We start from the raw sequence: 15,995 nt of genomic DNA on the forward strand, positions 1-15,995 counted from the left end.
ACAAGCATTTCTTTCACCATGGGATTAATAATAGTAAAATGGGCTTATAAAAGCCTGTTAAAATTTAGTAACATTGACACAAGGTTTTGGAATATGGTTAGGTGGTGGAACATAGTACTATTAAACTTATTCAGGCTGGCGCCACGGCTCACTAGGCTAATCCTCCGCCTTGCGGCGCCGGCACACCGGGTTCTAGTCCTGGTCGGGGCGCCGGATTCTGTCCCGGTTGCCCCTCTTCCAGGCCAGCTCTCTGCTGTGGTCAGGGAGTGCAGTGGAGGATGGCCCAGGTGCTTGGGCCCTGCACCCCTTGGGAGACCAGGATAAGTACCTGGCTCCTGGCTTCGGATCAGCGCGGTGTGCCGGCCGTGGCGGCCATTGGAGGGTGAACCAACAGCAAAAAAAGGAAGACCTTTCTCTCTCTCTCTCTTTCTCTCTCACTGTCCACTCTGCCTGTCAAAAAAAAAAAAAAAAAACAAACTTATTCAGAGTGTGTGTGGGTATGCATATATATAATATAACAGTGTTCCTTTTATTCATCAGAACTAAGTTTCATCAGAATTTAAACAACTTTTCAAATTAATATTTAAGATTGGCTTGGAACATGGTTTAGCCATTTACTAATTTACACAGGTATTCAGAAGTATAATAAAAATGTGGATGTGAATAAAGAAAACTTTGATATGACTCTTTTTAAGATTTACTTATTTATTTATTATTTGAAAGAGTTACAGAAAGAGGGAGAAGGAAAGATCTTCCATCCACTGGTTCTCTCCTCAAATGGCCACAATGGCTAGGGCTGGCCAGGCTGAAGGCAGGAGCCAGGAGCCTCATTGGGGCTCCATGTGGGTGCAGGGGCTCCAGGACTTGGGTCATCCTCCACTGTTTTCCCAGGCCATTAGCAAGGAGCTGAATTGGAAGTGGAGCAGCTGGGATTCGAACTGTTGCCCATGTGGGATGCTAGCACACAGAAGTGGTTTAACCTGCTGTGCCACAGCACCAGCCCCTTATATGACTCTTTTGTAATAAATCGTTGTATATATCATCACTTTACTTTTTTTTTTCTTTGACAAGCAGAGTTAGACAGAGAGAGAGAGAGACAGAGAGGAAGGTTTTCCTTCCGTTGGTTTACCCCCCAAATGGCCGCCACAGCCGGCATGCTGTGCCAGTCCAAAGCCAGGAGCCAGGTTCCTCCTCCCAGTCTCCCATGCGGGTGCAGGGCCTAAGCACCTGGACTATCCTCCACTGCCTTCCCGGGGCACAGCAGAGAGCTGGACTGGAAGAGGAGCAACTGGGACCAGAACCGGCGCCCATATGGGATGCCGGCGCTGCAGGTGGAGGATTAACCAAGTGAGCCACAGCGCCGGCCCATCACTTTACTTTTTTAAATTATCATGCTGTTCTTTTTTTTTTTTTTTTTTTTAAGATTCATTTATTTATTTGAAAGTCAGAGTTACACGCAGAGAGAAGGAGAAGCAGAGAGAGAGAGAGAGAGAGAGGTCTTCCATCTGCTGGTTCACTCCCCAATTAGCCGCAACTGCTGGAACTGCACTGATCCAAAGACAGAAGCCAGGAGCTTCTTCTGGTTCTCCCACGTGGGTGCAGGGGCCCAAGGACTTGGGCCGTCTTCCACTGCTTTCTCAGGCCATAGCAGAGAGCTGGATTGGAAGTGGAGCAGCCAGGACTTGAACCAGTGCCCATAGAGGATGTCGGCACTGTAGGCTGTGGCTCTATCTACTACACCACAGTGCTGACCGCCACTTTACTTTTTTACTTTTTATTTTTTTGAATGACAGTTACAGAGAGAGGTAGTGAGAGAGAAAGTGAGCTCTTCAGTCTGCTGGTTCACTTCCCAATGGCTGCAGTGGCCAGAGCTGAGCTGATGTGAAGCCAGGAGCTAGGAGCTTCTTCCAGGTCTCCCACATGGGTGCCAGGAGCACAGGGATTTGGGCCATCCTCTACTGCTTTCCCAGGCATATTAGCAAGGAGTTGGATTGGAAGTGGTGTAGCCAGGAGTCGAACTGGCACCCATATAGGATGCCAGCATTGCAGGCCAGGGCACCACAGCGCCTGCTCCATCGCTTTCGATGTAATAGCATTTCTGGTTTTGACCTCCTTTGTCATCTTTTTTTGGATACTTAATGAATAAACACTTTATTTTTTTAAGTCAGTTTTGTAGTTCTGTATATAGTCTTTTTGTTGTTGTTTAAGGTAAAAAAAATGGATACTGTTTTTATGACATTATTTTCTGATATTTACACTGCTTCCAGTTTGTTTTTCTTAAAGCATTGTGTTAAGTTCTTTAGGATGCCAAAACAGAGAAATAGCTTACCTCAAATGTGGGTGGTAGTGGGGCCTCAGAGTGTGTGTGTGTGTCCAACAATTTATTTAGCTAGAACTTTTGGAAAATGATACGTGTTTGGAATTTGGAAAGATCTATTGTCACTCTAGTGATTTCACAATATGAATTTAAGGATTCCAGCCAGATTTTCTATTTATGTAAAGCTACACTTTGATAATTGATGCTGATTGATAATGATAGCAGAGATAAAGAAATTAAGGTGAAATGAACAACATCTACTTGTATTACCCTCCAAACTTATAAAATATGCAACTAGAAGGTAGTTGAATGTAGGGTTTGGTAGGCTGTGAGAGAATGAAATGACAGGAACTAAATATCCTCTTCTGGATTGTCCTGGTCAGTTAGAGGATGGGAGGCATTAGCTGTTGAGCTGTTTTTCTTGCCTTAAAGAGTTTCCTTCTGGAATCACTTTCCTAATGAACCATATCTTTTAGAGAGTTCTTCTAGTAGGTGTCTGTTGGTAGCATCTGTTTTTGTTTGATCTTATCTTTACTCTGTTCCTCTGATAATTTCACTAGGTATATAGTTCTAAGTTCAGTTATTTTCTTTCAGTACTTTGAAAATATTGTTACATTGTCAATTGCTAACCCGTTGTTGCTCTTGAGAAATCAGCTATCCATTTAGTAGCTGTTTCTTTGCAGGGAATGTCTTTTCTTTCTGATATCTGCGTTTTACTTTGATGTATTTGAAGTATCTTTTTTTAAAAAAAAAATTACGTATTTATTTCAAAGAGTTACGAGAGAGGGAGACCAAAGACAGAAGCCAAGAACTTTATCTTGGTCTCCCCACATGCTTAGAAGGGGCCCAAGTATTTGGGCCATTTTTCGCTGCTTTTCCCAAGCCCTTATCAGGGAGCTGGATCATAAGTGAGCAGCTCCTACACGAACTGGCACCCATATGAGATGCTGATGTCACAGGCAGCAGCTTTACCCACAGTGCCCTAACCCTGGCCCCTGAAATATCGTTTACTTAGTCTGCTTGGTGTTCAGTCTGCTTCCTGAATCTGAAGATTCTTGTATTTTTTAAAAAAAGATTTATTTATTTTGAAAGAGTTACAGGGGGCTCTTGAAAGTTACAGAGTTACAGAGGGGAGGAAGACAGAGGGAACTTCCATTCACTGATTCATTCCCCAGATGGCTGCAACAGCCAGGGCTGGGCCAGGCCAAAGCCAAAAAATTCATCCAGGTCTCCCAAGTTGGTGTCAGAGACCCAAACACTTGGGCCATCTTCCGCTGCTTTTCTTAGGCCATCAGCAGGGGATTGAAAGTGGAGGAGCTGGGACATAAACTGGCACCTATATGGGATGCCGGCACTGCAGGAAGTAGCTTTACCCACTATGCCGCAACACTGGCCCCAAAGAAGATTCTTGTCATTAATAAATTCTGGAAGATTCTTGGCCATTACTGCATCATATGCTGCCTCTTTTGTTTTCTCTTTCTCCTGAAATCCTCATCAGGGTTTCAGTAGACCTTTACAGGTTGTCTGCATGTCTCTTGCAGAGTTTTATGAAAGAAATCCAATGTGAGTCTCTGAGCTGCTGTCGGTAGTTTCTGCTTTATAATGAATACTCTCTTCAGTTGTGTGTAATCTGCTATTAAGTGCAAACATTGGCTCTGGTATAAATTCTTTATTTCTAGTCTTTCTATTTGGTTCCTTTTCAAAGCTACATGGTCATTTAAAAAAAAAATAGTATCTTGTTTCTTGGTCCCATTTTCTAGTTCCTGTCTTCTTTTCTTTAACATTTACATGAACTTCTCTTTTCTAACCAGTAATAGCAACATCTAAAGTCCTTATGGTTTTCTTTATTCCCTATAGTCTCTATTGACTCATTTATGGTGGTTTGTTTCTTTGGGTGTATTGTACTCACATATTGGGGGTTCATGTTTTGCTTTGGAAATCCTGTTTATCTGTGGAATCCTTTGAGACTGGAGTTGAGGACATACCTGTGCAGTGAGTATTTGTATTTGTTTCTTCCAGACCCTCAAGCACTACTAGCCTGGGACCACTTTCTTGACTTGAGGTTTCCTGGACAGTGCAGGCACTATAGCTTTGAACTTTCAAACCTTGGTGAGGGAGTATTTGTGGTTATTAATTCTAGAGAGACATTTTTCTCTTTCCCAAGTCTTTCTGCCTAGTCCAGGCTAAAATAGACAAATGTTCTGTGTGTTTCCAGTCTGCTCCTGGAGGGTATGCCTTTCAGTTTCCAGCCCCATGCAGGATCATAGTACCAGCTTCTTACACAGGTCCAACACCTTGTCTTGGATCTTCTGTGTCTTGTGCAGCCATTAAAACCCCGTAGATTTTTAAGATGAACAAATTCCTTCGACCTCAGCCGCTGTGGTTTCACTGCCCTGCTTACCCACTCTGGTTTCTTGTTGCTTCAGTAGGTTAAGTGTGGAATTTGTATTATTACCAGGGCACTCTCTTCTTTCATGCAAGCTTGGTTACACATTTGAAGGGATGTCCTATTTTAGCCAGTGTTCCTGTGTGTTTAATAATGGGAGCATTTTTTAAGATTTATTTATTTATTAGAAAGAGTTACAGAGAGAGAGACAGAGCGGCATCTTCCACCTGCTGGTTTACTCCAAATGACTCAGTGACTGAGGCTGGGATGAGCCAGGCCAAACTCAGGAGCCAGGAGCTTCTTCTGGGTCTCTCACATGGGTACAGGGCCCCAAGGACTTGGGCTGTTTTTTCACTGCTTTCCCAGGGACATTAGCAGGGAGTTGGGTCAGAAGTGAAGCAGCTGGGACTTGAACCAGTGCCCATATGGGATGCTGGTGCTGCAGGCTATGGCTTTAACTAGATGTGCCACAGCTCCAGCCCCAATGTTGGGAGCATTTTTCAGGTGATCACTAACGTGCCACATTGCTCCTTGATTCCTTTTCTCCTATAACCTCTGTATCAGTTGAGTTTTTTATGCTCTACATATGAAAATAAGCACAATCTGCCTCCCTCTCTCCATTTCTTTTTTTTTAAATTTATTTTATCAGAGAGCAAGTGAGTTGGAGGGGAGATTGTGATCTCCCATCCTCAATTGTTGTGTTTGGCTGGGCTGGGCAGAGTCTGAGTCTGGGTCTCCCACATGAGTGGCAGGGGCCCAGTTCCTTGAACTATCACCTGTTTCCTCCCAGGGTTAGCATTAATGGGAAACTGGAATTGGAAGCAGAGCTGGAACTCAAACCCCAGCACCCTGAGTACCCTTACTTTCATCTTGACCGCTGTGCCAAATGCCCACCTCCTGACCCCACTTCATGTCTACTGCTATCTAGTGTCTGTCATCATTACTGTCTCCCTAGTTCTGTATTTCTATACTTCATGCTCTATGTAGCACTCTAGTTATTTTTGAGTATAAACCAGATAACTCCAATTTCTTGCTTAAAACCCTTTAATGGCTTCTTGGAATATAGTGCAAACTTGTTTAGCTTGGTATTCGAGATAATTCATGACCTGAATCTTGTCTATCACAGTGTTTTCTTATACTCTGCCCTTCTTGCATTAAGTTCCAGCTCCACAGGCCTTCCTCACTGACCATAGTGGCACCGTTTGTACCACCTCCTCCCTGTGATGCTTTCACTGGGATGTTTCTCAAGGATGTTGCTTTCTGTTCGTAGCTTGAATGTCCTCTCCTTAAAGAGGCAGCCTCTGGCTGCCTCTCCAAAGTAATCTCATAGCAACATCACTACTTTTGCGTTTCTGTTTTTCTAAGCTCCACAAAGGCAGGGTGAATCATGTTCACCCTGTATCCCTGATGCCTAACAGTATGCAACACTCAATATATAGTTAAATATTTTTAGAACAGTGAATACACCGATGAATTCCTGTATGGATAAAATACAGAGGTCTTAAGTTTACAGAGGTGGAACTAAATTTAGTCACAAAATAACAGTTTGTAGGTAAAGAAGAAGAAAAATGGATGAAAACAAATGGCCTGGAGCATATTTGTGTGTCATCATTCGTCCGTCAGCATCTTCCGTTGGCAAAACCGGATCGGAGACGATGCTGAACTGATGCTGAGGGACTGGCTGGCCCCCTTGATACAAAGACTACCCTCTAAAAGCAGTGCCCGTCATTAAACTACAACTCCCAGCAGTCCCCGCGCGAGCGCGCCCAATGAGGGGCGCGGCTCCTCTCGGCCCGAGAAGCAGCAGGAGGGAGGGGAGGGGCGGCTGTTGGCCCCGCCCCTCCCCGCTCCCCGCCGTCTTCCTCCCCCAGGGTTGTGGCCACGCGCAGCGGCGGCGGTTGTTCCGCTTCCCCTCCGGCCGGGGCCGTCGCCATTGCCGAAGGCTCCCTCCCCTCCCCTCCCTGGCGCCCGCAGGGCTCCGCTGCCGCTCGGCCTAGCGGTAGCAGCGGCTGCGCTCCCGCGGGGCTCCTCTTCCCGCCCCGCTCGCCCGTCCCTCCCCTCTCTTCCGCGCGCCGCGCGCCTGCCCGGGGCGGCTCCGCAGCCCGCCGGGAGCTCGGACGGAGGCGCCTCGCCGGGGCGGGGACCTTTCCTCGCCTGGGGTAAGTGTGCAGACAGGCCCGGGGCGCGAGCCGCCGCTCTCCTTCCTCTTTCCATGTCCGCGGCCTGGCCGGCGGGAGCGGCCCGGGACTGCAGAGCTGCCTGCCTGCTTGAGCTGGGCCGGGGGAGCCGCCACCTGCGAGCCGGGAACCGCAGCTCCTGGGGCGGTGGCTCATTGTCTGCTCCCTAGGGGTGTTTTCTTCTCCGGCTGTAGCCTGAAATGGGAAGCTTGCAGGGCTGGGGAAGCCTCGCCGTTCCAGGAGCCACCCTGCCCCGAGCGTGGCGCACCCCGGGCTGCACCCAGCCCTCTCGCTGTTGCCGTCGCTCGCGTTGCAGCCGCCGCCTCCGCTCGCTTTCGTGCTGGACCAGACGTCTCGGGGCAGGTCCCTTGGCTTTTCCTGCCTTAGTGACTCTCAGCCCCTTTGGTCGCGGGTCTGTTACCCAGGAGTGTGGTCTCGAGCCCCCTAACTCTTCGCTCCGCTCCAGTCTGTGCCCGCTTTCCCGCACCCCACGTTTCCAGGGGCGTCGCGGGCCCCTGCCGACGACCGGGACTCTCAGACCTTGTTAGAGTTGTTTGATCTCCGGCCAGGACGTGAACGTTTGCGTCTTTTCAGGTGAAGCGAAGAGCGGCTCTTCACCATGTTTGGCTTTCTTTGAAACGCGCACACGCACGCGCTGCCACGAATTGCTCGGTGAACTCAAACCTTTTGACTAATTCTTGAAAGATAAAGTCATCCCGAGGCTGGAGCGCGCCAAGTAATTGCCATTGTCAGCTGGCGCGAGCTCGCACCCGTCCCTGAACCTGAAGCTCCCGGGCCGTGGGGGGAGGGGGCAGATGTCTTCCCCCTCAGGGAATACACAATTCCGTCAGCATAATTTCAATTCTTTATAGATGAGCCGCAGTTACTGTGTTTTTCAACCTTTGTAGAGACAGTCAAAACGGCCAAGCCTAAAATTAGACCGGGACGAGCTGTGTTTTGGATCAAGGTTGTGCACGTCACGTTTTTTCGCCTGCTGTGTGTGACTCTTCCGCTCTCAGAAGCAGGCAGGATATTGAAACGGACACGAATCTGTTCGGGGGGTTGTGCTGCTGTAAGGTTGTCCAGGAGAGTAACAGCAAATGAGGTTAGATCGGGATGAAGGCAGTGGATAGTAATTTCTGAAGCAAGTTAAAACTCGTCGGCTTTGCCAGGTCTGTGGCATTTGTAAAACGCCAGCGCTCCCTTATAGGGCTGTGTGTGTGTGTCGGTGCAGAAAGGAAAAGCCTTTCCCAGCTTCTGTTGGGGATACTGATCGAAGCCCTTTCACTTTTTCACCCTCAGCTTTTGAACCTTCCTAGTCACCAATTTCGCTAGGAACGCCCGGGTTTGTATTTACATTTTGGAAACTGAACTTCATGTTTCTGACCTGTAATGTATGTAGGTCTTAGACTGATGTTCAGATTTTTGGGAAAGAGGTTGACCTCATTTCAGCACATTTTGTGTTTCCCTTAACTAGTCCATTGTTAGCTCTCTGTTCAGCAGGCTCTGAAAAATATGGCTTACTACTCGGCTACAGTGCTGTCACCGTTGGGTAGTATCAGTTGGCCTTAACTTAGTGGAATGTCTTGTTGGCCAGACGGATTAAGGTGTAGAAAGGTTCAAGCATGAAACTCAGTCAGTTAATGTCAGCCTCTTTGCCAGTTCTCTCTAAGCAGTTATTTTTATTAAGAGTTCCTGGATTATTTCACTTCCCCTAGGGCCTTGGGGTCCTGGTTTACTATCATTCAGAGCCATTCTTGTGGACTTTGTGACATTTAATACTAAGCCTGCAAACCCAAATTCGTAAAGTAAGTATGTAGTTGGTGTTCATCTTCTAAATAAATGAGTTGGGTTCTCCAATCTCTGAGATAGACAGGTTTCCAAGTAGACTTGGTTTACTGTAGTTTGTGTTTCTTTTCAACTTTTTGGAGGAGTGAATTTAGAAATTGTTCACGTAGCTAAGGGTGAACTTGCAGTTATATGTTTTTAAAACAGTGAGTACTTGTTTAAGTAGCCAGGGATAAAATAAGTAGGTACTGTTAAATTCCTCTCTAATGTGCCATTATTGGTTATTATAATAATATTCAAGTATAACATTTCTTGCTGAAAATTTTTTAAGATTTATTTATTTATTTGAAAGAGTTATGAGGCAGGGGGAGGGGAGAAAGAGAGCTCTGAAAGACACTCCATCTGCTGGTTTACTTCCCAGTTGGTTGCAGCGGCCAGGGCTGGGTCAGGCCAAAGCCAGGAGCTTCACTGGGGTCTCCTACATGGGTGGCAGGGGCCCAGATACTTGGGCCATCTTCTGCTGCTTTCCCAGGCACTTTGGCGGGAAGCTGAATCTGAAGTGGAGCAGCTGGGACTTGCGTAGGTGCTATGGGATGCTGGCACTGCAGGTGGCGCTTAACCCAGTGTGTCCAGTTTTCTGCTTTTGATTAAAACTTGAAACTGGGCAGTGTTCAAGACTTTAAGTCTTTAGAGTTTTGATGAGTTTGTTCTCAAAAGCCCTTTCAGAGTTAACTATCTACTGTTAAGAGTTTTATTTGTGAAATTAGAAATAAGCATCTGTTGGATGTCATATTGTTTTCACAATGATTTTAAAATCATCAGCGCTGTGGCCTAGTAGGTTAAGCCTCCGCCTGCAGTGCCGGCGTCCCATATGGGCTCCAGCTCCAGTCCCAGCTGCTCCTCATCCAGTCCAGCTCCCTCCCTGCTGATGGCCTGGGACAGCTGCTGGCTCCTGGCTTCTGATCGGCCCAGCTCCGACCATCTCGGCCATTTGGAGAGTGAACCAGCAGATGGAAGCTCTCTATCTCTTCCTTTCTGTCTATAAATAACTCTGCCTCTCTAATAAATAAATCTTTAAAATCTAAAAATCTAGTCATTATTTTTCATAGCAGTACTTATAGTGATACCTCATCTTTTTTAGCAGTTGTAAGGGAGTGTATTATAAGGTATTTGTTTAATTATTCTTGGTCATTTATGTTATTTTCAACTTTGAAAGTTAAAACTACAGCCTTGATGAATTTCTTTATATCTCTGTGTACATGAGTATGTAAGTGTGCATTTTAAGTTTTGGTAGATGCTAAATTGCCTTCCAAAAAGCCTATACCAATCTTTATTTCCTTGTTGAGTTGTAGGAACTTTTTACACATAATAGATATTAATCTTTTGCCTTCTGTATAAAGATCTTTCCTGTTCCACCTTTATAGAAAACATTCTTGCATGTTTTTTTGTACTTTGAGTAATTGCTGTGTTTTGATGTTAATCTTTCTGGAATATTTTGTGGGAGAGGGGTATAACAGTTAAAATATAGTTTTGCTGTAAAAATGAAATATAGGCTTAAAACATTTCAGAAGTTTGAGAGTGGTGTGGATTGAGAGAGGAAATCTTGTAATGGTTTTATTGTAACTCGTATCTGGAAAGGAGGGGATGCCCCTCTTTGACTCCTAGTTCTTGTCAGCCACCTTATTTGTTCTCATCTTTTCAAATCCCAGTTCTGTGTGTGTGTGTGTGTGTGTGTGTGTGTCTAGTTCTTATTTATTTGAGAGATAGAATTAGAGCTCCCGTCTGCTAGTTCACACCCCACATACCCTTATTGGCTGGTATTGGTTGGGCCCAACCCAGGTCTCCCATGTGAGTGATAGGAATCCAATTACTTGAGCCTTCTCTGCTGTCCACTAGGGTCTGCCTTAGCAGGAAGCTGGAGTCAGGAGCCAGGGCAGGGGATGGAACCCAGGCCCTCTGATATGGAATGCAGATGTCTTAAGTGCTAGGCCAAATGCCTATCCCCATATCTCAGCCTTTGGGTGTAGCTTTCTAAAGGAATCTTTCCTTTTTTAAAATTTTTTAAAGATTTATTTATTTGAAAGTCAGAGTTACACAGAGAGAGAGAGAGGTCTTCGATCCACTGGTTCACTCCCCAGCTGGCCGCAACGGTCAGAGCTGCGCTGATCTGAAGCCAGGAGCCTCTTCCAGGTCTCCCACGCGGGTGCAGGGGCCCAAGCACTGGGGCCATCTTCTATTGCTTTCCCAGGCCATAGCAGAGAGCTGGATCGAAAGTGGAGCAGCTGGGTCCCGAACCGGCACCCATATGGATGCTGGCGCTTCAGGCCAGGGCGTTAACCTGCTGAGCCACAGTGCTGGCCCCAGGAATCTTTCCTTTTACTATGATTTAGATCATCTTACTCTATATGCTCGCTCGCTCTCTTTTTCTCTCTCTCTCTCTTTTTTTTTTTTTTTTTTTAAGATTTGTTTGAAAGTCACAGTTACACAGAGAGACACAGAGAGAGAGGTCTTCCATCAGCTGGTTCACTCCCCAGTTGGCCGCAACAGCCAGAGCTGCACCGATCTGAAGCCAGGAGCCAGGAGCCCGGAGCTTCTTCTGGGTCTCCCAGTCGAGTGCAGGGGCCCAAGCACTTGGGCCATCTTCTACTGCTTTCCCAGGCCATAGCAGAGAGCTGGATCACAAGTGGAGCAGCCAGTTCTCCAACCAGCGCCCATATGGGATGCTGGAGCTTCAACCCACTGCGCCATAGTGCCAGCCCCACTATATTCTCTTAACATGATAATCTATAATTGTTTTTTGCTCATCTGGAAAAGAATTATTTCTCAATTTTTGTAATGTGAAACCAGTCGATCAAAGAGGGAGCTGGAAGAATTTAGTAATATTAATTAAAAGTGAGATACACACACTACAGAGTCATTTCAGCTGTCCTTACTGAAGTTTCCTTAACATCTTTCTGATCAAGCTTTTATGTTTGGTAATATTTTTTCATGTGAATAATAGGTTCTCTAAAGATAGGGTTTACTTTGGTTTTTGCATTTATTTCATAAGAACAAAGTATGTGTTAATGTATAATCTGTGCTTCAAAAAATTCCTGCTCCTGGGGCTTGCATTGTAGCACCGTGGGTTAAGCTTCCACTTGGGATGCCTGTATCCCATGTCGGAGTGGCAGTTCATGTCCCAGCTACTCTCCTTTGCTAAAGCATCCTGGGAGGCAGCAGATGATAACTCCAGTGCTTAGGCCCCTGCCACCCCCTTGGGAGACCCTGATGGAGTTCCCCACTGCTGACTTCAGCCTAGCCCAGCCTGGCTGCTATGGGCATTTGGGGGAATGAACCAGCAAATGGACGATCTGTCTTTCTAATGCTCTTTCATGTAGATGAAAGTAAATTTTTTTAAAAACCCCACTTTTAATTTTGAGATTATTTAGTTATATAGGCTAATGAGTGAACAGTCTTGTGTTGTAATACACACAAGAACGTAAGAGGTGGGATAAAGCATTGAGACAAAATTTCAGGCATTCTAAAGAGCAAATTGTTAAAGCATAAGAAGTTACATTCACAGATGTAGTAGAAGTATTAGCCAGTTGCTTGCTAAAGTATCCCTTTTGTAATTCCCAATCTTCTCCATCTTCCTGATTAAATATTTGAAAAGAATAGTTTTTTTAAAAATGTTATTCCATTATCTCTAACTCTTGTTGGTGTTTTGGGATGTCTCTTGCCAATGCTTTGTCTTCTTTATATGTTGTTTATACATAATTTTTAAAAAGATTTGTTTCTGTAGCAATGATTTGTTTTATAGCAGTGTGAGTCCCTGCTACTCACAGGGGAGATCAGGATGGAGTTGCTGGCTCCTAGCTTTGGCATTTGGTACAGGCATTTGGGAAGTGGACTAGCAGGTAGAGAATAGCTCTGTCTCTGTCACTCTGCCTCTCAAATAGATGAAAATAAATATAATAAACATTTTTTAAGATTCCAGTAAAAAGAAAAAAAGATTTGTTTCTTCATTTCAGAATCAGAGTTAGTGAGGGAGAAACAGAGCTTCAATTCTGCTAGTTTATTCCCCAAATGCCTCTAACAACTGGGGCTGGGCCAGGCTGAAGCCAAGAGCCAGTAGTTTCATCTGGGTCTCCCATATGGGTGGCAGGGACCCAACCACTTGTGTCATCTTCTGCTGCCTTTTCCAGGCCATTAGTAGGGAACTAGATTGGAAGTGGAGCAGCTGGGACTTGAACTGGCTTCCACATGGGCTGTCCATGTCATGGATGGTGACTTTAGCCGGTATGCCAAAACACCAGCCCCCACATAGGTAATTTTTATGAAGCAGGAACAAGGCATTCTGAATAATTTGTTACCATATTTTTAAAATTTAACATTAAATCTTGAATGCTTCCTTTGTTCTTCTTAGAAATATTTTTAATTGATTTTTAACATTGAGCTAACATTGTATTTTAGGATTGTGCCTTTACAGTTTCACTGTAAATTATTTCTGATTTTAAAGATATAAATAGCACTATGGTTATCTTTGAATAAATCTTTATCTCTGGTTATAACTTTATTATTATTATTCCTTTTAACTTGAAAGGAAGAGACAGAGAGTACTCCCATGGGCTGGTTCACTTCCTAAATATATGAGAAGCAGGCACCCAAGCACTCAACAGGTGTCCATGAGTGGCAGGGACCTAATTACTTGAGCTATCACTGCAGTAGAGGAACTTGGAATTGGTGAAGCTTGAACTGGGAGGGGGCCTGGGAATCTGACCCAAGTACTCTGGTAGTTATGTCTTTTAAGATTTATTTATTTATTTGAGAGGCAAAGTTACAGATAGAAGTAGAGGCAGAGAGAGAGAGCTTCCATCTGCTGGTTCTGCTGGTTCACTCCCCAAATGGCCACAAAGGCCAGGGCTGGGCCAGGCTGAAGCCAGGAGCTAGGAACTTCATCTAGATCATACATGTGGTGTGGGTGCAGGGGCCCAAGCACTTGTACCATCTTTTTCCAGGGGAAAAGTGGAGCAGCCGGGACTTGAGCTGGCGCCCATATGGGATGCCTGCCGGCACTGCAAGCTGCAGCTTTACCAGATACGCCACAGCGCCGGCCCCTTAACCCATGTCTCAACCACTAAACAATTGCCCCTGCTTCATGGACTTTAATAACCAGTTTTGAGATTTATTGATGTAAATGATTTACCATTTTCTGAATTGCTGATTTTTACTTTTTTATTTGGTTCTCTTGTTGTTGTTGTTGTTGTTGTTTTTTGTGATACCTTTTCTAATTTATTGAAATTTTTTCTTTTTTTTTTTTTATTTGAAAGAGTTACACAGAGAGAGAGGCAGAGAGAGAGGGAGAGAGAGGTCTTCCATCCGCTGGTTCACTCCCCAGTTGGCCACAATGGGAGTTGTGCTGATCCGAAGCCAGGAGCCTGGAGCTTCCTTTGGGTCTCCCATGTGGGTACAGAGGCCCAAGGACTTGGGCCGTCTTCTGCTGCTTTCCCAGGTCAAAGCAGAGAGCTGGAAGGAAGTGGAGAAGCCAGGATGTCAGCACTGCAGGTGGGCGGCTTTACCCGCTATGCCACCGCACTGGCCCCAGCTTTTTTTTTTCTTTTAATAAAAGCATTTCATGCTCTTAATTTGCCTCTGAGAACAGCTTTGGCAGCGCTATATAGTTTATGTGAATGGTGTTATAATTAGTACTTTCCAAATAGTTGGTAGTTCTACTTTTGATTTCATTTTTGACATGAGACAGTTATGACAGTTCTTTTCACCTCTGTATTTTTTTCCATTGGTTTTTTTGTGACTTAAAGCATAATCCATGTTGTAATTATTTTGTAAGAACTTAACAAGAACATTTTCTGTTTGCAGTCTACAGCGTATTAAATATACCTGTTAATTAAATTTAGTGATTCATATTATCTTACCTGAATTGTTATTCCTTACTAATAGCTCTCATTAATTATAAGCCTGAGTCCTTATTAATCCTAGTAGGGACAGTATTCCTTATTTTAATTAATTGTAGTCATTAATTTTTCAATGTTCTTTTCTTTTAAAAAAAATTGTTTTCATTCTGTTTGAAAATCAGATAGAGAAGCAGAGGTCTTCTTCTATCCACTGGTTCATTTCCCAAATGCCTGCAATACCCAAGGCTGGGCCACACCGAGCCAGGAGCTTGGAACTCCTCTCAGGTCTGCATGGGCTGCAGGGGCCAAGCACTTGAGCCATGATCTACTGCTTCCCAGGACACAGTAGCAGGAAGCTGGGTTGGAAGCAAAGCAGGCAGAACTTGAACTTGCACTCTAGCATGGGATGTGGTGTTGTGAGTGGTGTCTTAATTTGCTGTTCCACAGCACCTGTCCCTCTTTTGCCCAGTTATAAAATTTTACTGTATTTATTTGAAAGGCAAGCAGAGTTGGCCCATCTGTTGGTTCTGTCTCAAAATGTCAGCAACATCCAGTTTTGCCTAATTTTTAATCAAGTTGTTCTGTTGTTGAGTTTTAAGAGTTCTTTGTATATTTTGGGTAATAGTCCTTTTTATCACAGATTTATTTTACAAATATTTTCTCCTGGTATGCGGTTTGGCTCCTCTTTCTCTTGCTCTGGTGATTTTTATTCTGTTTTTTTGATGCAGTATTATTTGGTGCATATGTAAGTTTTATACTACTAAAGATCTTCATTATGGATTATACCTTTATTAATAACAATGATTGTCCTACTTAATATTTTTGCATCTTACATTTTACTTGTTTTAAATTCCTGACTGTATTTTATTTCTTTGTAATATGTTATTACTCAACTTTGTTTTCCTTGCCATTTTCCTTTTGTTGTGTCTCTTTTATATTGATGTAGTTTGTTTTAGTCCAAAATTAATGCTTAAAGAAAGCATTTATGTTTGTTGTCATAACTAATACTTTGTGGTATGTTTCTGTTATTTAATATTTTAAATTGTTCATTGCTGCTGCTTTGTTTTATATTTTTTAAGTTATAGAATATATGTAGCATAAAATTACCAACATAACCATTTTTAAATATGCAGTTCTTTCGCAGTAATTATATGCACACTGTTGTGCAGCCATCACCACCATTCATGTCTAGAAATATTTTGCTCTTCCCACCTGAAACTATGTACTTATTAAAAATTTGACTCCTTGTTAGGAACCCCAGTATACTACCCTCAATCTACCTTCTGCCTCTTCTAGATATTTCATGAAAGTAGAAGCGTGCATTATTTGTCTGTATGGTCTATTTCATGTAGCATGTTCTCAAGATCCATGCATGTTGTGGCATGTATTGGTACTTAATTCTTTCATTTTCTATATATAGATGTAGTTACAGATTT

The 15,995-nt window shown here is 44.1% G+C and overlaps 1 protein-coding gene across 2 annotated transcripts in view; it reads left to right on the top strand.

Moving 5' to 3' along the window:
* The window catches only part of PAK2 (p21 (RAC1) activated kinase 2), a 115,948-nt gene that overhangs the window by 3,017 nt on the left and 96,936 nt on the right, over positions 1-15,995 (top strand). Inside the window, 1 exon segment of one of the 2 annotated variants that reach the window (NM_001082756.1) lies at positions 6,811-6,862. The exons of the other annotated variant lie outside the window; for it this stretch is intronic. The gene's annotated coding sequence lies outside the window, so the exon portion shown is untranslated. 2 annotated transcript variants of the gene reach the window in all.

The sequence above is a fragment of the Oryctolagus cuniculus genome, chromosome 4, assembly GCF_051225735.1.
Source record: "Oryctolagus cuniculus isolate XC-2025 breed Fujian yellow rabbit chromosome 4, ASM5122573v1, whole genome shotgun sequence".
Lineage (NCBI taxonomy): Eukaryota > Metazoa > Chordata > Mammalia > Lagomorpha > Leporidae > Oryctolagus > Oryctolagus cuniculus.